The 22,505-nt window shown below is 44.3% G+C and overlaps 1 protein-coding gene across 6 annotated transcripts in view; it reads left to right on the forward strand.

Annotated features, from left to right (window-relative positions):
* Insc (INSC spindle orientation adaptor protein) overlaps positions 1-22,505 on the forward strand; it is a 96,450-nt gene that overhangs the window by 8,043 nt on the left and 65,902 nt on the right. Inside the window, exon 1 of one of the 6 annotated variants that reach the window (XM_029556305.1) lies at positions 2,681-2,700. The exons of the other annotated variants lie outside the window; for them this stretch is intronic. The gene's annotated coding sequence lies outside the window, so the exon portion shown is untranslated. Of the gene's footprint in view, positions 1-2,680; positions 2,701-22,505 lie in introns of those variants that run through there. 6 annotated transcript variants of the gene reach the window in all.

Below are 22,505 nucleotides of genomic sequence, written 5' to 3' on the forward strand. Positions count from 1 at the left end.
CTTCCTTCTTTCCCTCTTTCATAGAAAACCATTTGGATGGAGAGGGTAAGCAAGAAATATTAATCTTAAGAACTCTTTTTGAGTAAAAGCCGAAGACTTAATTGGTTTAAAGAGTCAGAGAGTTGAGAGATTTTTTTTTCCATCTAAAAGAAGAATGATTCTGAAATAGTTTTAGCCTTTGCTTTTAAGTTCATTGGAAAAGAGAAAGTTTATAATTTCCTCATCAGATCTCTATGGGAGTGCTCAATGCAGCAGAGAGCTTGGATTGGGAGCTAGGGGCCAACCTGCTGCCAACTTGCTACCCTTGGATAGCTCTTCTTCTCTGAGCTTCAGTTTCTTCATCTGAGGAAGAGGAGGCAGACCAAAGTTCCCTGGGACCTTTCCAGCCTTCACATTCTCCAGTGTGAGTTTTAGAAGGTCTTGTCCCTTTGCTGGACGAATCTATATTTCCACAGGGCAGGAAAAGCAGTTCTGTTGACTACCACAGCCTCCTCGTTCTCTCCTCAGTGGAGGCTGGCATTTGCCTTTGACCTGGGGTAGAAATTGCAAGATACACTAGTTTATGAGTCCTTTTAGCATCTGAGGGTGAGCTCTGTTTAGACTGTATGGAAGCCCTTGGTCTGACCAGAAGTATTCTAAGGGTATGCCCTGATTCGTTGGAGTACACCACCAGTAATTCCACAGATCAAAGCATTCCAGCATATTTCAGATTTCCATTCTGTTGTTTTCAAATGTATCTCCTCCCGTCTGGCTGCATTTGCAACCCATCATTTCCCCAGCACATGGATCCATGCCTCTTCTTCTTGGCACATGATATTCCTACTGTCTGAAGCTATCTTCTTCCAATTTCTGCTGAACCTGAGCTCATCCTGTAAGAATGGGAAACACAGAGGTGCCCTAGTTCAGGTCAAGTTCCCTTTCTCCTTGCTCCTGAAACCCTTTCTGCTAACTTCCATGTGTCACATGCAGCTCTTGCTGAAAGGAACATGTCGAGGCAATGAAAAGTTCTACCCACATAGAGATCATATTCTGGTATCTTCCCTGTGGAATCCTAGCTCCCAGCCTAGCATGCATGGTAGATTTTACAGGCCATCTCTCAGTGTTTTTTTATATAAAAAGCATTTCCTCACAGGGAACTCACTTTGTACAAGAGGTGGAAAAAAGTGAGACAGAAATCCAAATCCCAGACACGGAAGGATTTTAAGTGAAAATTCCATTTGAAGTATGAAGAAATTAAAACAAGCCAAGAAGAGAATAGATGTAGATTTCCACTCACTATTGACCCCAGAGTTTTACAGGGAACCCACAGGCTGGGTCAACAGGATAAGCCAGGAATGAGGGATTGGTACCAGGAGCTCCTTTGGAATCAAAAGGTCAGCCCTAGGGACCTTTCTACAGTGGTGGACTTCAAAGCATGAAGGGGTCAACTCAAGAGGTGAAGGCAAAGACAGGGCCTGGAGAGTAAAGAGGTGAAGAGACCTCGAGGCTGTCAGACCCCTCTGCACTCACTGTCCTTATGGTCGCCCTAGGTTCCCTACTCTGATGACGTGTCTGCTGCAAAGTCAGCAGAGATCTGTAAAGACCATGGCTCTAAATTCAAGAACACACCACACTGTTTCTCAGGAAGAAATGATTCAAGAGTTTGAGAAATAACTAACACACTGTGGACTTTAGATCATCCTAAGCTTTACAAAGGCAGCAGTAAGCTACCTAGAACAGCACTGTATAGTGGAAAGAGCTGGTCTTGGATCCTGGGGTTTGAACCCCAACTGAATTGCTGAAGACCATGTAAGAGCACAGCACAATAGAGACAAGCAAGGCTCTTGTCTTGCACTGCCTGGGGTCTCTTTCCACTTAGCCATTGTGTGACACTGGCCAAGCCACTTCATCTCAGTGATAGCTGCATTTCTTAAGAGTCAAGTAAGCAATTGAGATTGAACTGAACACTCAGCGCAGTGCTCAGAATGTCTTATTCAAACCATTGGCAGTGAGGCCTTGGACAGCTCACAGGATGCATATAAGCCTCAGTTTCTACATTGGAAAAGTAGAATTGTAGTCTCCAATCAATAAACTGTTATGAAGACTGATGCAGGGGGAGCCCCGTACACAGAAGATGCTCTCTAACTGTCTGTTGGTTGGATAATTTATTCCGTATGACCCAGATCAGTTCTGGAGAAGTGTTTTAGAGAGTATATTGCTTCGTTCTGGAGTTCCTTGAGATGAGACTGACTCCCTCCCCCATTCTACCTCTACCCTGTGTAATTCCAGCTTAAACAGCATCATCTGGCCAGGAGTCTGGTGTGTGAAGATTGTGGTTGCATCTGGATTTGTGTTTTCAGTCTGCGAGACTCCAGAAGACCCAGACTTGGGGGCTTTGTGAGCTCATTCCAGATGTCTAGGAAGGTCTCTGTCAGACAGCAATGAGTCGAATGACTTGGGGAATAGATGCCCTCTGGCACCTGGGAGCCTCCTGGGAACCCATCCCTGTGAGATGCCTCTGCCTTACTCCCCAGGCACGAGCATCAGGCTCAGATTCCAGTTTGCTATGGAGATGGCAAAGACTGAGCCCCAATCCTGGCCCCCCTGGCTCCTTGAGCCGAGACCCTACAGGCTCCTGACTGGTGATTTTCCACCATGAAGGGAATGTGACTCATTGCCAGTGCCTCTGCTTTGAACTCGATTTTAATTCTCCTCCTCTGTGTGAGTAATGGGATCGGTCATCTGTACCGGCAAAGGACAGATTTCATGCATAGTGACTTGGCAGCTTAAAGTTCATGGCTGAGGACAGTTGAACCAGAAGTCAGGTGGGGCAGGGACAGCAGGAGCCCCCACCACACAGCCAGAGCTGCCCTGTTTAACTAGACATTTTATGTTGGGGTCAGTCAGCAAATCCAATAGGTGGAACCGGGTGAGCCAGAGAGCTAATGACAGAGAGTCAGGCGAGCTATGCAATTATGGGATGCTCAGTGCTAGCACAGTCCAAACCTTAATGAGCCACAGTTCCTAGACTCTGAAATTGAGGAGAGCAGCTCATTCTGTGGCGGCACAGTGACCAAGGCTGGGAGTGGCTGAGCTGGTGGCAGGCCTGCATGGGGATTTACCAGGCCTGGACTCCTCCCTGGGAGAACTTGGGGACTCTTAGAGTCACCTCTCTCCAAGGGCTAGTTCAGATCCCCTGGAACTGGAGTTACAGGTGGTTGTTAGGTGTCATGTGGGTGTTGGGAACCAAACCCAGGTCTTCTGCAAAAGCAGTCAGTGCAAGAGCACCATCTCTCCACACACACCCCCCTTCCCCCTTGCTTGAAAATGCCTTCAGTGACTCCGCATTTGCTCAAGGCTAAATCCAAATTCCTAAACTTGGCATGCAAGGTCTTTGATCAGTGGCTAGTCTGTCTCTTCAGACCCTTCTTTTACCCCTCCCTAAAAGGCCTCAGACTTCAGTCCGGTGCAGCTTCCTGCCATATTTCTGTTTTGTGCCTCTAGGCCTTTGGACATTATGTCCCCTCTGTGTAGAAATCCTCTTGCTCACTCTTGTCATCCTGGCCAGCTTGTCTCCTCTAAACACAGGGCAAATGTAATTTCCCTTGTGTAAATACTCCCAGGCCAGGTCAGGCTTCGTCTTCTGTGATCCTGGGCTACCCTATCATAGTTTCTGTTGACAGCACGGTGTTTACTTAAGCTGAGACTTTGGACCCTGGAGGCCTGGGTGTGAATGCCAGTTCCACAGTGCAGTGTGTGTTCTTTCCTGACAGAAGCTGCTGCTTCTGTGAGTAGTACTAGTTCTCCTAGGACTGTGGGCACAAAAGGGCACGATATAAATAGAAGGTTTAGAACCATGGTTGGCTTCATGTTGGAGCTCAGTGCACTGTCTACCATTGGGATCATTTCTAGACTTGATTGTTAGTGTTGCCTTGCCTCTCTGAGGTCTTAATGAGCTCTGTTGGGGCTGAGCTTTTTTCCTGCTCAAGTTTGGAATCTTCACTGGTACAGGACAGGCCCATCAAAAGCACTTGACTCCAACCTTGTCCTGCGATGCCCTAGCTAGGGGACTTGGTATGATGAGCAACTTCTCTCGTCTGGATCTGGGGACTTTGTGGAGAACAGAAGCACCCATGCAACTCGAAGGAAGGGCTTTCTGTTCTTCAGGTCTGCCTGTGCCTTCAGGAAGAGAATCTGTGGTTAGAGCTTGAGGCTTGCATGGCACAGAACATGGGGTCTACATGCAGGGTTGGATGCTAAGGGAGCTTCTGAGGCCTGGCAGTTGGTGGGGTGACTGGTTCTGGGAAATCCTCTAGTGATGATGCCTGCTTTCTTTCTTTTTAAAAATATTTTATTTATTATTTTTATTTTATATGTATGAGTGTATTGCCTGCATGTATGTAAGTGTACCTGTGTCATGCCATGCCCATGGAGGTCAGAAGAGGGGATCTCATCCCCTGAAACTGGAGTTAGGATGGTTGTCAGCTGCCTTGTGGGTACTGGGAATTGAATCTGGGTCCTCTGCAAGAGCAGACAGTGCTATTAACTGCTAAACCATCTCTCCAGCCCCATGATGTCTGTTTTCTTATTTGCCTTTCACAGAATGGCACAGTAGTCTTAGGATGACCACCAACATGTTAGATCTGTGAGGATTCCTGAATGGTCTGTTGGCAAAAGAAAAATCCTCTCCTTTGAGGCAGGGAAGAGAGAAGGAAAGGACAGACACAGTTAACCCCTGTTTAGTGTTCATGTCAAGTTTCACGGCACTACCACAACACTGAGCCCCATCACAGGGACCTCTGGTTTGAATTTCCTGAGGATGCTGAACACAATGTGTGTTGAACAGCCCTTCACAGAACAGCTTAATGAAGCATTTGAGAACAGAGGGTCTAGAGTTTGAAGCATTGGGTTCAAAGCCAAATATTGCTGCTTATATGCTATGTGGTAGATTTTAGCCTCCCTAAGCTTCAGTTTCCTAACTTGTAAGAGAGATCATAAAAGCACCTCTCCCAGGGCCACTGTGATAAATGAACTTGATTGGCAGCCCGTATCAGACTGGCAGAAGGCCTGCGCTCCACAAAGGACTGTGGATTTTTTTTTTTTCCTCCCTAGATTCTTACACCCTGATGAGGCAGACAATGTAGTAGCAACAAGTTATTGTGATTCTCACTTGAAAGGTATTCAGTGTCAGGACCAGCAGTTGGGTGCATGTGGGAGAGACAAAGCAGACACAGGCTGGCCTTGCATATGGTCTAGCACAGGGCTTCTTAAACTTTTTCAATTGGAACCCTTTTGCCCTAAGAAATGTTCAGATGTCCTCAAGTATATAGGCATATAAAATAGCTATACAAATCAAACATTTATTCCTAATAAATCATGAAGAAACTATCTTAAAGCAACTTTTTGTATATATAGTATTTTGCTTTTCTGTTGCTGTGACAAAATACTATGACCAAGGTAACTAATAGAATGAAGTTTGTTGGGTTTACGGTTCCAGAGAGTTGAGTCCCTCATGGCGGGGAGGCATGGCAGAGTGAAGCACAAACCTGATCGTTCATATCTTCAATCAAAGGCAGAAACAGACTGGAAGTAATGAGGCCGTATACGCTCAAAGCCTGCCCCCAGTGATGTGCTTCCTCCAGACTGGCAACGTCTCCTAAAGGTTCCATGACCCTTCCAAAACAGCACCATCAACTGGGGACCAAGTATTCAAATACTTGGAGCTATGGGGGACATTCTCATTCAAACCACCACATACAGTTTTACCATTTATTAATATTTATTAATGATGAATGTATATTTATACACTAAATAGATGAATATGCTGTTTGTTTCTACATAAAGAATTAAATATGGGCTGAGCATTTGACCCTTTAGGACAAAGGGTGACTTCAATGCTTTTTGGGAGTTGATCGATATTTTGATTTTGCAATTAAACAATGTTAACATTGTCAAGACTTATAATGATAGTTGTATAAATACATATTATGAAATAGCAGAAACTTTTACAGGGCCATTTCAGAAGCTATTAGAAATTTCATTCTAATCTTGAGCCAAAATTAGTGATTTTTTTAAATCAAATTCAAATTAGCAAGTCAGACAGCAATTTTTAGTCAAGCATCCTAATACAATTAAATGATAATACTGATTCGATATTTACATGTTGAGGAATGATAATAGGAAACTATTGTCTTTTTCGGTAATTAAACCATTTTTGTTTCTCTAAGAACAGAAAACTTTGCACGCACAGTAAGAGCACTGCAGCTCATACCTACAACAGTGTTGAATCTATGCTGAGCATTTCAGTGTTCACCGGAGTGGTGCAGTGTGTCCACATGCTCCGTGTAAAGTGTGGATGTGTGTGTTCAGACCAAGACTACAGTGAAGTCACATGATACAGTGTGGGCCAGCACAGCCAGGTGTACGTCAGACTCATTGAACTTTATTGTGAGCTAATATTTGGTCAGTGTGCTTTCAGAAACCTTTCCTGACTCCCACATTCACTTATGCAGTTCCATATGGAGTTGTGACTCACAGTATAAGAAGATGGGGGCTAGCAGATAAAGCAGGCATTTATAAGGAGCTAAACAACTGAGACCAGAGCATGACAGTGGACCATGTAGGACATGTAGGACATGGGGTACGAACTCATCTAGGAGCCAGAGAAGCCTCCTTCAGAGGAGACATTCAGGTCAAGACTTTAAAGCTGAGCAGAGTCAGCGTGGTAAAGTGGAGGTGTGGGCAGGAGGGTGGGACTGAGGGGCTGAAAGAATCAGGGGTAGTGTGAGATCTGAGGCCTAGAGAGCAGGAGTCATGTGCATGGGTGCTCAGCCATTACAATGAGGGAATGGTAGGAAGACACAGGCTGTAGCTTCTAATCAGGCATCTCTCTTGCTAACATCACACTGACTCACATACACAGACTTACACAGCCAATACACATATACCTTTTTCACAGGTAAAAAAAATAAGTCATGGGCTGGCAAGATGATTTAGTGGGCAGAGGTGCTTGCTGCCAAGCCTGACTGCCTCAGTTCAATCTCTGGGGCCCACATGGCTGAAGGAGAGAACCAACTGCTGCAAGTTGTCCTCTGATCACACATGTGCATGTCCTTGCACTCACAGGCATGCGCACATGTAAAGAAATATAAAAAAGTAATATAGAAATTGATAGGAAGTCAAGTTTATGATGTCTCTTTTCAATCTCAAGATGTGTAAATACCACAGTTAACAAGACAGGACTCTGAGACATCAGAGAGGCGGCTGTCAGATGTGTATGTGTGCTGGCTCATGGTGCTGGAATCAGGCTCAGGTCTCTTGGTGTTCTGAAATTGAGAGAACTATGAGTTGTGTGAGAGTGTTGGCAGCCTGGGGCTGGTGGGCGCCCAGGCTGGAGTCAGGCAGACCTAGACTGAGGTCCTGGCACTGCCGCTGGCCCACTGTAGAAACCTCTCTGTGCCTCAACCCTTTCCTCTGTGAAATGGGGATAGTGGATACAGCATTTCTGTGAATACAGGTTAGAGATTGCATGTGCAGACACTTCACGTGTGCTGGGAGTGCAGAATGCATTTGTATTTGTCACTTTTCTCATCATTGTGACAAAAGCGACACAGGGAAGGAAGAGTTTATTTTGGCTCACAGTTTGAGGGTGCAACCCACCGTGCAGCACAAGTTTGAGACAACTGTCACGTTGCCCTTACAGGAGTGTGAGGAAGTTGGCCACACTGTATCTGCAATCAGGAAGCAGAGAGAAGGTGAATGTGGTATTCAGCCAGTTTTCTTCTTTTTCTTCAGTCTGGGACCCCAGCCCATGGGACGGTGCCATCCACAAGCAGGGTGGGTCATCTCACTTCAGTTAACCGAGTATAGAAACTTCCTCACAGATACTCCCACTGGTTTGTCTCCTAGATGATTTTACACCAGTCAAGTTGACAATCAAAATTAACCATAACAATGCTCAAGAAATAGTTACTCTTAGAAATAATTTTGCTTGGAGCTATTTTTTTTTTTTTTAAAGAATACCAAGTAGCTTCTTTCCTACCCTCAAACTTTCCTATTTATCAAGAGCATACCACAGACTACAGCGTTGTCACAGTCAGTGTCCCCATCACAAATTGCTCTCAGTCCTTAGCATCTAGGTTACCGGTGAGTACCACTTTCCTTTGTCAGGACTCCTGGGGTTATCCAAAATGTCCATGCTCTTACCATGGTAAGAGTAGCTTAATGACAAGAAAAAGAGGCAGGGCACAGGAAGCAAACATTAAGTGTGTGGAATGAATAGTAAACATGGGAATTTATGGTTAATTTCTATCTGAAAACTCTGTTGCTGTAACTTGGGGCAGAGGATCAGTGTGAAGACAGGAGAGAGCACAGAGAGGCGGGGAGGACAAGCCACTTGCCACGTGATTGGGAGATGAAGGAAGCGTGTGTGGAGTCCTCTCAGGGGAAGAGAACCCCCTTGTGTTTCTAGCCTGGACAGACGCACCTGTGGGGAGCTGGGAGTCGCCTTGCCGAAGCTGTTCGGCACCGTGGGTAGTGAAGGCCCTCAGGTAACCCGTTAGCTTGCAGTGGTCAAGGATGCAGAGCTGTCTGCCCCAGTGCCCAGACAGAGTCGGGCTGATGTCACTCAGCATGGGCTTCAGAGGCCAGTCAGAGACTGGAGGACAGGCAAAGTGGAAACTTGAGCAAGATGAAGACACAGTGTTTTCTTAACCCTGCTCAGCTTGGGCTCCACCAGTGCCTTAGAGCAGAGGAGCTGGAAGTTAAAACCCTCACCACACTGTCAATTATTTATCTCATTGCACAAATAATTATGCTTAAATTGACTGGTTTGTAAACAGATGTTAGGTCATTCTAAATTAATCTATGCCTTTTTTTAAGAGAGAGAGGGGGAAAATTATGAGTTTTCCAGGTTGGATTATAGAGAGGCCCATGGGCTGGGTTGGTCCCACCTGACGTCTGTGATGAGATTCCTTTGGAGACACAGGAAACACTGTTTACTCAGAGCAAAACCCAAATCTTTTATAGTGTCTCGAAAGCTTCCGAGCATACATCTTACTCATTTCTCCCACACACGACACTGCAGAAACACTGTGTCTTCAACAAGCCCCTTCCAGAGCCTTTGTGCTGGCCCTTCCCTCTGCCTGGAAAGTTCAGCTCCCGTATTTCCCTATGGCTAATGCTCCGTCCTGCTGGGAGTGTTTCTGTTGACTTTCATTCTCAGTGAGCTCTACCATGACCACTTATTTAAAATGGCAGTGTTTTTTGTTGTTGTTGTTGTTGTTGTTTCTTTGTTTTTTGCTTCTCACAGGAACATTCTTGATTCCCTTTATTCTGCACCTCCTTTTTAGAAGAAACGCTCTGTTTCTAACGTACTGCACAGTTCTTTTGTGTTTTTGTCATCTGCTCTCCTGCCCACTATGTGCCCTCTATAAGGGCATGCGTGTTGGGTTGTTCTGTTCACTGCTGTATCCCCGGCAGCTGGAACACTTCCTTACACATCATAGCACTAAGTAAATGACGCTTAAGTAGATGACTGGATATTTCGGGTAGGATCTGTGAGGACATGTGGACCGTACATCTGCATGCAAGGAATGAAGTTCTGTGGTGGGCAGTGAGGACTGAACAATTTGAGGAGCAGAAATGGAAGATCTGCTAGACAACCCCTGTCCGAATCACAGCGTGTCATCTGCCTCCAAGCGCCTTTTGCACGTCCAGGTGCAGATGGGGGTCTAGTCATGACTCTTCTGTCATTCGTCACTCCCAGGAACCAGGTCGAAGTCTTATTTTATCTACTTAATAGTCTTTCCTTGGGGGTTTAGGGTTGACTCCAGGGCACACTGGGCCAGCACTCTGCCACTGCAGCACACCCAGCCCTTTCTTAACCGTTCTTGAAGGACTGCTCTCAGCGCTGTTCCTACCTTACTTAGTGTTCCTCACTATCTTCTATTTGAGTCATTTCGGCGGAATATAAGATCCTTGGCTCACAGCTTATTTCCTTGAGTATTTAAAATATGTGGCTCTATTTTTATATATGATACTGGTCTAAAATATCTAATGTTAATATAGATTTCTATTCTTTACCAGCAATGTGCTTATTTCTATGTGTATGAGGGGTCCTCCTTCACCCTCTTTCATTTATTTTCTCATTCAATACACTTTGTTAATTTTTATCATTTATTTTTTAGACAGAGTCTTATGTAACCCAGGCTGGTCTTGAACTCATCACGTAGTCATGTAGCTGCAGATGACTTTAACCTCCCGGTCCTTCCACATTCACATTCTAAATGCTGAGATTGCAGGTGTACAACACCATGCCTGGCTTTTTTCTTATTCAATATCTTACTAGAACGAATCTAGAACAAACATCTTTGTTTTAATGTGTGTTGTATGCTCTCTCAATGTGTTGCTATGAATCTTTTTCCTGCTAGGAAAGTTTTTCTGACCTGCAGTTTCCGGTGGTTATTGTTCCACACTTTGAGCATCTTTTTCAGGAACTTTCCCTGTGCGCTGTACCTCTGTTACCAATATTTAACTTTTGTCTCCTCTTAAATACTTTTTAAAGCTTTCTTAGTTTTTATTTTAATAATTTTCATTTCTCTATTTGATTTTCACATACATTATCACATGTGTTTTCTGTTTCATCTCTGTCTTAAATACACTTTCTCATTTTAATTCTTTCTTGAGTTAGGTCCTCTTTCTCATAATTTATGTTTCTCTTTCACGCTTGTATAATTTAAGCTTATGTTCACATAGTAAGTTATAGTTTTGAATCTGGTCATAAGTGTATTTTCCTAGCATTTTCTCATTATAGGTATATTAGTATTTTCTTCATTCTCTTTTAAAGTAGCTATGTATAGGATGAGACTTAAATAATTTTATGTTGCTCAGTTTTATGAGAAATTAGGTTTTCTGAACTTTCAGAGTCAGGTAGAGTTTAGAAAAGCCGTTCTAACTTCTCACTCCTGATTATCACATCAGACTGAAAAACACAGAGCCTTACCATCTCAAGGTTCTAGCTCTGCCCCTCCCTTCACATGGGTCAGAGTGTCTCTTTGCCTGTGACTTGAATTCCACTCTTAGGATTTACTCCCTCATGTGGCAGGTCGGGTTTGAGGGGCTCATGGTGGTCAGCCAGACCTACCAGACAGTGAAGAGCTGAACTTCCTTCTTTCAGCGCCTCTTCTCAAACTGTCCTACTGTGCTTTCCAGTAAACACCCAGAGACCGTTGCAGGCTACTTTCCTGTGTTTATCCTGTACCAACCACCAAGCTGCTGGATTTTCCCCTGTATCTTCATATTTTGAAGCTGGTTGCAAAATTTTGTCATCTCAGGTTTGTTCTTACTGTTCATGGGAGATTTTGTCCTAGAGTTTCTGTCCAGTTTTTATGTGGGGATTTGGTGAGATGGAAAACTACACCACCACCATCTTTCTGGAGCTTTCCTCATTTTTCTCACTTCTGAGTAAAAATGATACATACACTTGTTTTATTAAAGTTTCTCTAATAATAACTAGCACATAATATTACCTGAAACACATTATATATGAATTTTGCATAAATAAATATATTAATCTGAATATATTAAAATGCATGTACTATACTTAAGTCTAGAAATATAGCAATCATGTCACTTTATAATCACCAAAAACCCAGGAGTAAGACACTATTGTTTTTCCCTACTTGCCAGTGAGGACATCAGAACCTGGAGACTTATGCAACTTGCCAAGGCACACTGTAAATAGAGGTCAGAGCTGGGATTTTCATGCTCTGGTGGGAGCAGTGGTACTGACCAGAAGCTGCAGTAAAACCCCAAGGACCCAGAGCCATGCCTGGTGGTGGTGGTGCCTAAAAAATACAGCAATAAGAGAGGTGCTGACTGAAATGTCCACTGGGGTCTGGAGAGCAGGCCCTGAGCCAGAAGGAAAGGGAGCCATGGGGAGAGGACACACCTGGGCGTGGCACCAGAGTTCACTTAGTATAAGAGAGCTAAAAGAAAATAGATCCAATGCAGGTCTACTTGATTAACTGGGGCAGTGGCATATATAAGATAAAGTCCTAGAACTCTTAGAAGCGTTGAGAGAGTTATGACCCATCATGATGGTGTGAATTTGATGCCGAATTGCATACACTATGTCTGTTTCTTCTAATAAACTGTATGAGCCTCTTCCAAGCAGGGGTTGCCACCACAAAGCTGGCACACAGTCATTAGCAGTAGAGCTTCCTTGAAATTGAATCAGGTAGACTAGGGCTTGCTGGGAGATGTTTGTTACTACTCTAAACCTTGTTTTTAAATGGTTGAGAATATTTTATGTTTGCTACTGGTGTCATGAGAGGACAGATACCTCCTCTGGGAGCAAGGAATTCCCTTTCTCTCAACCTTGTTTTTAAATGGTTGAGAATATTTTATGTTTGCTACTGGTGTCATGAGAGGACAGATACCTCCTCTGGGAGCAAGGAATTCCCTTTCTCTCTTCAGGTAGTTGGAGATCTATATCTCCTTGGAGCATCATTTACCTGTATATTTAGGCCAGACAGAGGATGGGGCCATCAGTTGCTAAGGACCCAAGCTCTACCTATCCAGAGCAGGAAAATTTGTAAAATGTCTTGCACAAAAGATTTCCCTGCTTCAAGTATTTCTATTTATAACCCAAATTATCATTATCATGTCTTTTGTGGGTTTTAGTTACTTTGCCTGTCTTAATATTTTAGCACAGGGCAAGAAATAGTTATACTTTATTCTTTAAGAACCTATTTTCAACTTGCATGGAAAGATTGGTTTTCCATGTCTCCCAGGCTGGCTTACTTACATACTTTTTGATGCCTACTATGTGTAAGCATAGAGGTTAAGAGCAGGTACCAGAGTCAGAGAGATCACGGTTCCAATCTCAGTGCTTTTTTTTTTTTTTCTCTCCCTAGGGTGATTTTAGTTTTCTTCGTCTGTAAAATGGGACTCAGTGATATGTAATTCAAACGGTTGTTTGGGGAGCAGGTAAAATAATTCATGTGAGGCACATAGGACAGAGCTCAGCTCAATGGATAGAATGTGTTTAATGAGTGCTAATCATTATTATATTTACAGTTATTGTCATAGGTGTTAAGGTGCTATTCACGGGGAAAGCAGGAAAGTGTGAACATTATTTTTTGGTATAGTGTCGTGTGCTAGATTCTTTATATTCTCCATCTAACTCAGGTCTTCCATCAGCTGTAAGTGGAAATTTTTATTGGTTCTGTTTATAGACAATGATGTTAAGGCTCAAAGAAGTTAACTTCCTAAAAAGACTTACTTTGTTAAAAGTCACAGTTCTGGAGATCCTGGTTGAGGAGCAAACTAGAGGGTTTAGCAGGAAGACTTCTGGGGGCCTGGAATAATTCTCTTTTTTCTCTCTCTCTCTCTCTCTCTCTCTCTCTCTCTCTCTCTCTCTCTCCCTCTCTCCAGGATCTAACTCTGTTAGTTGGCCTGGAACTCACAATATAGAACAAACTGTCCTTGAACTTGAAGCAGTCTTTCTGTCTCTGCCTCTTGAGTGCTGGGATTACTACCGTGGCTGATTAGTTCTGTCGTTATGTCTGGGGTATGTGAATATGTTGATCTTATGATCAAGCGGTGGCTTGATGTAATTTGTTCAGTTTTATGTACATATGTTAAATTTCAATAACAATTTCAGTAAAGGGGGAAAATGAATAGGAAAGTATCCAAGTCATGTGGCTAATGAGGAACGGAGCCACCAGCTCTTTCTGTCTTGCCATTGTGCAAGTCCTGTTAGCCTGGGCTTGGATCATTCCTTCTTATGTGCATAGTCCTTAGACCATATGCCACCATCCCAGGAGGATCTGGGTCAAGTTGGTTTGTTTGGATATTTAAGCAGGGAGAAGGACCATTGGGATCCAGTCAGGGGAGCCACAGAGGAAGGCCCAGCAGCATCCGCATGCAGAAAACATAGGCCAAGAGGCCACCTGGAATTCAGCTGCTGCTAGGTTTAAGGACAAATGAAGAAATCCCCACTGGATGACAAAATCAGTGGGCTTGCCATGGTTCTTTCTCCCTCTGGCCCAAGCAGAGGCCCCTTTCCTTCTACTGCCGGGTTCCCTGAAGAAGCGACCTCCACCTCCTGCTCCTTAGCCAGGTCCCATGGCCTCCCAGCAGAGCTTGGGCTCTCTAAGGCTTCTTCTTTCTTCTTCCTCCTGAGAGGCTCATTAGAGAGAGCCAGAGAGGCGGCCATCTCAGCCCGGGATCTGGGTTGAGCAAGAAGCAAAGAAAATGAAATTCTAAACGGGCCAGTGTTTTAAAAATAAAATTATAGATATTAGAACAGCTTTATAGGAAGTTGTAAAGATAGTAGAGAATGATCCTCTCAGTCCACTCCCAGCTTCCCTGAGGACTAATATCTTACATTTGTCACAACTAAGGAACAAGGACAGATCCCTTACCATTTAGCTGAACTCTAGATATTATTCAGATCTCCCTAGTTTCCCCACACATGTCCCTCTTGTTTCAGGATTCCACTTAGGAAATCACCTTACATTTAGTCAGTATGTCTCCTAAGTCACCTTTGGTCCATGCTAGCTTCTCAAACCTCCCTTGACTTTTGATGACTTTGACAATTTTAAAGAGCTAAGGCCAGATACTTTTATATCCCTTAATTTGGATTTGTCTGATGTTTTCTTGTCATGAGATTGAAGTCATGTATTTTGAACAAAGAATACCATAGTGGTGAGGTGTCCATTTTATCATATCAGAGGTGTGTGTGGTCAACATGACTTAACATTGGCCACATTGACCTCCATTACTCGGTCAAGTGGTGCTGCCAGCTCTCCTCCCCGTAGGGTTACAGGTGCAGGTATCCGGACAATCTAGGTAGACACCCAGATGAATTCATAACCACAAGCAGACACTCATAGTCACAAACACACACATCCCAGAGAAATCAATAGGCTTATCATCCCACTTCTGCCAGAAAATGATGAATCAATCCGGACTTTAATTAACACAGCTTCTAGAATCTCCCTTTCTTTGTAATCCTTAAAGACTTTAAAGAGCAAGGACCGACTGTGCCTGCCGTGTGGGTTGGGGATAAGAGGTGTGACCAATACGTGAGAAATGGATCTAAACGGGCCTCCCATGATAGGCCAGGCCCGAGGCATTTGTGGCTCTGAGTGCTGTTTTTTCTTTTCCTGGCTCTTCTTTGGATGCTAGGTTGGGGTGGTCCTTGCACTTACTGTGGTTTGGATCTTAAACATCCTCCAAAGGCTCATGTGTTGAAGGGTTTGTTCCCAGCTGGTGCTGTTGAGGTAGGATCTAGTGAAAAGACATGAGGTTGTTGTGTCATTGGCCTTAAAGGGGGTATTTATGCATTATACAAACCCCAAAGCAATGTGGCAAAGAAACCATGAACAAAACAAAATCTTTCTCATAAGTAATCCCAGGCTTTGTCACAGCAGTGTAAAGCTGGCTAGCATACCCTTTAGGACAGAGATAAAGGTATGTGTCTCCACTGAGAAGATCCAGAGCACCTCCTTAAGGATTTGTGCTGAGAGCTTGCCCTGACACAGTCCTGGATGCTGTGATTTAACCATCTTCTTTCCCCACCAATCTCCAACCAGTGGCTGCTCTATCAGTCATCAACCACTTCTTAGAGCTTTCGACATAAATGCCTGGGCTCTGCCCTCAGGATCGTGTTTCTGGTTTACCTTTCTGTCTCCTCACTTTTCGTCTAAAATACACAACTCTAGTTCAAGGGACTTACTCAGGGTGACCCTTGGAATAAGCTCCCACTGTCTTGATGTGTCCAAACAGCACCCTGCTTCACACCTGGCCCCCCAAGTACTTCCCCTTGGCCTCTACCTGGAGGGGACAACCTTGCCCTTGAGCCTCACCTGGAAGGGTCAGCATTGTTCTTTCTTGAATTCACCAAAAACCTTCACTCTAAGGGATGGTACCGACTCCTCTCTGCTTGGAAATTTGATCTTGTGTTTCAGGAGAGGCTCTTTAGCTTACAAGCAAGAGAAATTTACTCTTGGATCGCAATGATCATGGAGTTTCTCCTGAATAGCCAAAGTTCCATTGTTAACATGTTAATGTTACTCATGGGCAACAGCTTCATCTCTAAGACTCTTGGACATTAGTTTCATAATGTATGAAAGGAATTGGATCTGTACAGCTTAGTTCCAAACCCTATCCCTCTGCTTGGGAGGTGTACTAGCTACTTTCTTCATTGTTGTGACGAAATACCTAACAGAAGTCACTTAAGGAAGGAAGGGTTTTACTGACCTGTGTTTGAGAGCCCATGGTTCATGACAGCAGGGAAGGCATCATAGCAGGAGCAGGAGCTGATTGACCGTATGGCAGCTACACTTAGGAAGCGGGGAGCATGAGCCCTGGTGCTTAGTTCACTTTCTCATTTTCTTCAGTATGGGCCCTCAGACCATTGCATGGTGCTACCTACATTCAGGGCCAGTCTTCCCTCCTCAGTTAAACCTCTCTGGAAATGCTTTCATGTCCAGAGGTTACTTCCTAGGTAAACCAAAATCTAGTTAAGTAGACAACAAAGATCAACCATCACAAGAGAAGGGGCATTTCCCCAAAGAGGAAGAAGCTGAAATTGGGCAGCTATCCCAAGAGATTGCAAATGGACGCTGTCTCTGCTCTTGAAGACGTGGGAAGAAGACAGAGAGACATATGGCCAGCAAAGTGTTTATGGGGTACATGAGTCACTAAGAGAGGGAGGCTGAATCATTCATATGCTGCCTGTTAAAACCCCGAGGTTGATAGTCTCCCAGGTCTGTATCTCTAGCACTGCGCCCCCCCGCCCATTCTCCATGTCTCGTTCCTTATTACAGTAGTCTTGGGCACTCTCTAGACTTGGAGGTATAGGACATCTCTACAGGGGCAGCCAGACATAGTAATAAGGACCTGAACCACAGCCATTGATTCGGTGGCATGTATTAACTGAATAAAATATATGTTGGGCACAGCGATAATCCAGGTATATGGGACTGTCCCTCATATATCTTGGAGAGTTTAGACAAACTAAAATTGTGATACAATGCCATTAGTTTTCCAGTGGAGGATGCAGAAGTTCCGAGGAAGGGCTCCTGACTGAGAGGTTTGAAGGTAGGGCTTACAGGGCAAATGGGAGCTTGGCACAAAGAGGGGAAAAGTGGTATATTCAAGGCTGTAGGATATTGTGAAAGAGACTGGTATACTGGGTGGAATGGGAGGCTGAGTGTGGCTGGAGTGTTGGGTGTGTTGTAGAAATGAGGCTAGGAATTGGGGGGGGAGATGGAAAGGGGAGCATGTGGGAAAGGAGGACACGTGCAAGACCCACTTACCTGTGTTCAGGAATTTTGATTTACCTGAGGGCAATGCTGTGGGGGAAGCTGAAGGATTTAACCATGAGAGTAACTCATTTCAATATTTCTACGGAAAGTTCTAATACAATGCTAGGGGAAGGTGGAGCAGCCTTGTTTTGGATATCACCATGGCAAATGTAACGAACAAGATTCTATTCCCAGGCATGTAGTGTGTACTATTAAGACACTGATGTGTAAGGGCTTATGTATGAGGATGTTTATTATTGTGTTGTTTATAACAGCCAGGAACTAGAAACAAAAGGGAGTAGTCAATTCTAGGAGAGTGGTCTAAATGCGATGTATATGCATTATAGAATAATTTCTAGAAATTGAAAAAATGCTTTGTCTGAGTGTGATGACTCATGCCTATCATCCCAGCACTTGGGAGACTGAGGTGGGACGAGTGACGTGAATTTGAGGCCAGCCTGGGCTACATTCCAGGGTAGTCTGAGCTACAAAATAAAATCCTGCCTTGAAACAAACAAGCAAGCAAACTAACCAATTTTAGGATTATCCAAGATGAAGTGGAGGCATTTCCATGCTAAATAAGACAATCACATTCAGCAAGATTTGAAATGAGACTTCTTCCGGGGAGGCTGGCAAATTAAAAGTTGCTCTTGGTCAAAAATGAGAGTCAGGATTAAAACAAAAAAACAAAACTTATAAGAGTCAAAGGAAAAAGAAATAAGCCTAGGTGAATGTTTCTTCACCAAGAAGCTTGAAAGAACAGCTGCCAACCAGTGCCCAGCCATACCAGGATGCTTATGTTGGAGCAATAGCTGCCGGGGTGGGGGTGAATGGGGGGGCGGGGGGTGGACACTGGTGCCTCAAGAACAGCAGACTGCAGAGAGACTGATTGGGCTACAGAGATGGGGTCAGGGGCTCAGCACACCAAGGCAGAAGGAAGTATGATATGGATCCTGAAGCTGACATTCTCCGCAGGTGCCCAGGAGTCGATAGGTTGAGAAGGAATCAGCCTAGCCCCTGCTTTGAAACAGAGACACAGAAATGCAAAAAGTGTGACGGCTGACCTTGGCACAGTCTCACTGGTGAACACGTCTGGGAAGAGGCTATCCAGTGAGGAAGTTTCCTAGTACCACTGTCTCTGATCCTTACTAGTGCAAGTTAGGAATACACGTATCTTCTAGTTCAAGATAACACAGGGACAATAGTCAAATCAATGTGCTGTTGTTACCGCAGTCAGCTTCCATCCTCCATAGTAGTGAGGAGCATAAAGCCGAGTAATGGCAGCTCACAAGGAGTGCTCGCATAAAACAGAAGAAATAGAAGCAAAATAGATGGCTCAGTCAATAAAGTACTTGTTGCACAAGATGAGGACCTGAGTTAGGAACCTTTAGAAAACAGCCAGGTGGTGATGTGCTCCTGTAGCCCCAGCACTGTGGGTAGGAGGGAGGGAGACAGATCCTGGAAGTTCATGGGTCAGGCATCCTAGCCAAATCAGTGAGCTTCAGGTTCAGGGTGAGATCCTGTCTCAAAACATAAAGGCAGACAATGTCATCTGAAGTCACCTTAGGCCTCCATGTGCCCATGTATTGCATGTGTACCTGCATGTACGCACATCCACACTAACAAATACATAACCAACACACCAATAAACAAACAAACAAAAAGAGAGGGAAACACATCTATTCTAGCACAGGTGCAAAACACAACAAGCAGACCCAGAGAACAAGAAACAAAGCACACAGCACCTCCACAGAGCTCACAATTCCTTAACATACAGACCAAGGGTAACAGACTAACTGAAATGCCAGAAAGAATCCAGAGTCCTACTTTGTATTATTTATTTTTTATTTTTATTTTGTGTGTATTAGTGTATTGCCTGTATGTATGTAACTGCACCCATGTCACGCAATGCCCACAGAGGTAAGAAGAGGGCATTGGATCCCCTGGAACTGGAATTACAGACAGTTGTTAGCTGCTGTGTGAATGCTGGGAACCAAACCCAGGTCCTCTGCAAGAATAGCCAGTGCTTTTAACTGCTGAATCGTCTCTCCAGCCCCCAGAATTCTACTTTTAAAAAAGATAAATAACCACATAGAAGACTTAAGTAAACAGAGGAATGAAGCAGGAAATCTCTCAAACCTAGAAAAAGAATAGACATCCAAACACAAGAGGTATTTAGAACCCCTAATAGACATGACTACCAGAGAAACCTCTCCATCACATATTGTAGTCAAAATATCAAAAATACAAAGTAAGAAATATTAAAAGATGTTAGAAAAAAACATCAACTTTTCTATAAAGGCAGCCACGTCAGAGTGACATCAGATCCCTCATTTGTAGCTCTAAAAGTCAGGAAAGCATAGAATGATATATTTCAGGCCCTGGCAATAAATAACTATCAATTAAGTTTGCAATATCTGTAAAGTCATCTCTTGAAGTTGATGGAATGGAGGAACTGGGGCATTATTAGATGTGTTAGTCACTTTTCTGTTGCTGTGGTAGAAACGCTGACCAAAGCAACTTATAAAAGGAAGAATTTTTGCCGAGCATGGTGGTGCATGCTTTTAATCCCAGCACTTGGGAGGCAGAGGCAGGTGGATCTCTGTGAGTTCAAGGCCAGCCTGGTCTACATAGTGAGTTCCAGGACAGCTGGGGGTACAGTGAGACCCTGTCTCAAAAAGACCCCCCCCAAAAATAATAATATTTAGAAAAAAAGAGCTTTTTAAGCCCACCCCCAGTGACGAGCTTCCTTCAGGATAGCCACATCTTCTAAGACCTCCCAAAACAGTGCCACCATCTGGGGACAAAATGTCCAAACACTTAGAGCCTATGGGGGATATTTTCATTTACACCGCCATACTAGACAAGTACAATCAAAGCCAAATTACGAAAACCAAGGTAGTACTGCAGAAAATACCCAAAGGAGTATTATACACTGAGGGAAGACAGTTTCATTCATAAGAGCACAAAAAAGAATAAACTTTAAGAGGCTAGATGAACAGTGTAGAGTTGGGAAGGAATCCCTTACCTCCAGCACAACAAACCCATAATACCTAAGGGGAGGAAAAGAAGCTGCAATAATCCACCAACCAGATTAACAAACTGATAAGAAATAGCAAACCCTTTCAATAATAACTTTAAACACAAGTAGACACAATTAACCACATAAGAGATACAGATTAGATGAAAGTTCAGCTCAGACAAACTGAGATTCAAAGGATGTAAGAGTGAGACCACTGAGGACAAGTCAGCCTTTCGGGTTGCAACAGCAAGAGGTTTATTTGATACACAGGTACCTGTGGGCACAGAGTCTCCTCGGAGGACTTGCGCGCCCCAGGTTGGGGTTTGGCAGTTTTTATAGAGCAGAAGCAGGGTACAGAAGCAGAAGAGCGGTTATTGGTTAATTCAAACACACACGCAATAATTTCAAAAGTATGCAGAGATATGGGGTAAGGGCCGGGGCTAAGGGGAAGTGGGATTGCTAAATGGGAGGTGACCTCAGAGGCACAGATGTTTTTCCCTTGATTTCCTGGTATCGGGCCCTCAGGGTGGTCAGGAGTTCTACCCGTAAAACTTGTTTATGGCTTGATCTGTGAAGCTTGACCGGCGCCTGCCCGTCCTGCAGCCTTTTGATAAGGCTGGTCCTGGTTTTTGTCAATTTTAAACATGTAGGCTCATGAGTACTCATGGCGCCTAGTCTTTTTCATTCCTCCCTTTTTCTATGGACATATGAGTGGAATCTTTCACTCATTACAACATGTCTGGGTCTTGGGTCCTCAGTGCCTGGTATTGGCTAGTGAGGACTAGCACCTGCACTACAGACAGCCATTCCTTCACGAATTGGACCAGTCGATTAAGTACACAAGGTCCCAGGGTTAAGATTAAAAGCAAAAGGACAAGTGGGCCTGCTAAGGAAGATATTAACGTGGTAAACCAGGGGGATTGATCATATAGTTTTTCAAACCAACCCCTTTGAGATTCAAAGTTACGCTTTCTTTCCTGTAGTCTTTCTTTTAGTTTATCTAGAGTCTGAGTTACCACTCCTGTTTGGTCTGTATAGAAACAGCATTCTTCCCTCAGGGCTGCACATAACCCTCCTTGCTTTAGGAACAGCAAGTCTAGTCCCCTTCTATTCTGCAGCACTACCTCAGAGAGAGAAGTCAGGGAGTCTTTTAGGGTTCTTATGGACTCCTCTAAGGCTATTAGATCCTGGTTCATGGCTTCATGAAGGAGCATAAACTGGTCCGAGCGAACTAAGGCAGTTGCCCCTGTCCCGATTCCCGCTGCTATTCCCCCAGCTCCCAATAATATAGCTAAGGTTATGCTCACAGGCTCTCGCTTGAATCTGACAGGGGTAGGTGTCTCTTCATAATGTTGTAATACATAGCTGTCTTCATGCCAATAAATTCTGGGCCATAACTGTACCAGGACACAAAAATCTTGGGTTAGATTTAGAACAGCGAGAGAGACACAAGGAGTCAGTCCCGTGCTGCATGCCCAGTAGGTGCCATTAGGGGGCACAAGGTATGCGTCGGCCTGGAGGGAAAGGGAGGAGTTATTCTTAAGGCAATGTTTAAATCCAGTGGGCACCTTTCCGATGCAGGTGCCTGTCGAGGTAACCTGAGTCAGGGTGAGCGTGTGGGTGGAAGAGGTGCAGGCGAGGGGGGCAGCAGAGTTCGCGGGTAGTACTGAGAAGTTTTCCTGGACGGCTATGCCCTCATAGTAAGGGGGGCTCAGGTTCAAACAGAGCCAGCAATTCTTAGATTTATCTGGCTCCGAGTGATTTAATGCCTGGAACGCTCCCCTGACGAGGCTTAGGAGTCTATCACCTGTTCCAGGGTATATGGTGGGAGGCAGGCTGGCAAAGTCATTGGTTTCTGGGATTTGTGAGGGCACCAAAGCAGATGACGGAAGAGAAGCTGGTCGCTGGTTACTGAGGACTGGGTTGGGACCTATAGCCACTGCAGGTGGGGGAGATATCTTTCTTCTAATTGTGAAAAGGAGGCCATCATCTCCCCTTTCCTTGTATAGTCTGATTCCCCAAGTAAATCCTTTGTCCCAATTTAGGGTTGACTTTTTACCTTGTGGGGTGAAATCTACGCGAAGGGGGTGGCACCATGCATGTTCACAGGCCTGTTTATGAATAGTTTTCCAATCCTCAAAAGTCCCATGAGAATAATTTGCTTTTACAGTGATATAGTCCCATGA

This window comes from Nannospalax galili, unplaced genomic scaffold (genome assembly GCF_000622305.1).
Source record: "Nannospalax galili isolate Female #2095 unplaced genomic scaffold, S.galili_v1.0 scaffold44, whole genome shotgun sequence".
Classification (NCBI taxonomy): domain Eukaryota; kingdom Metazoa; phylum Chordata; class Mammalia; order Rodentia; family Spalacidae; genus Nannospalax; species Nannospalax galili.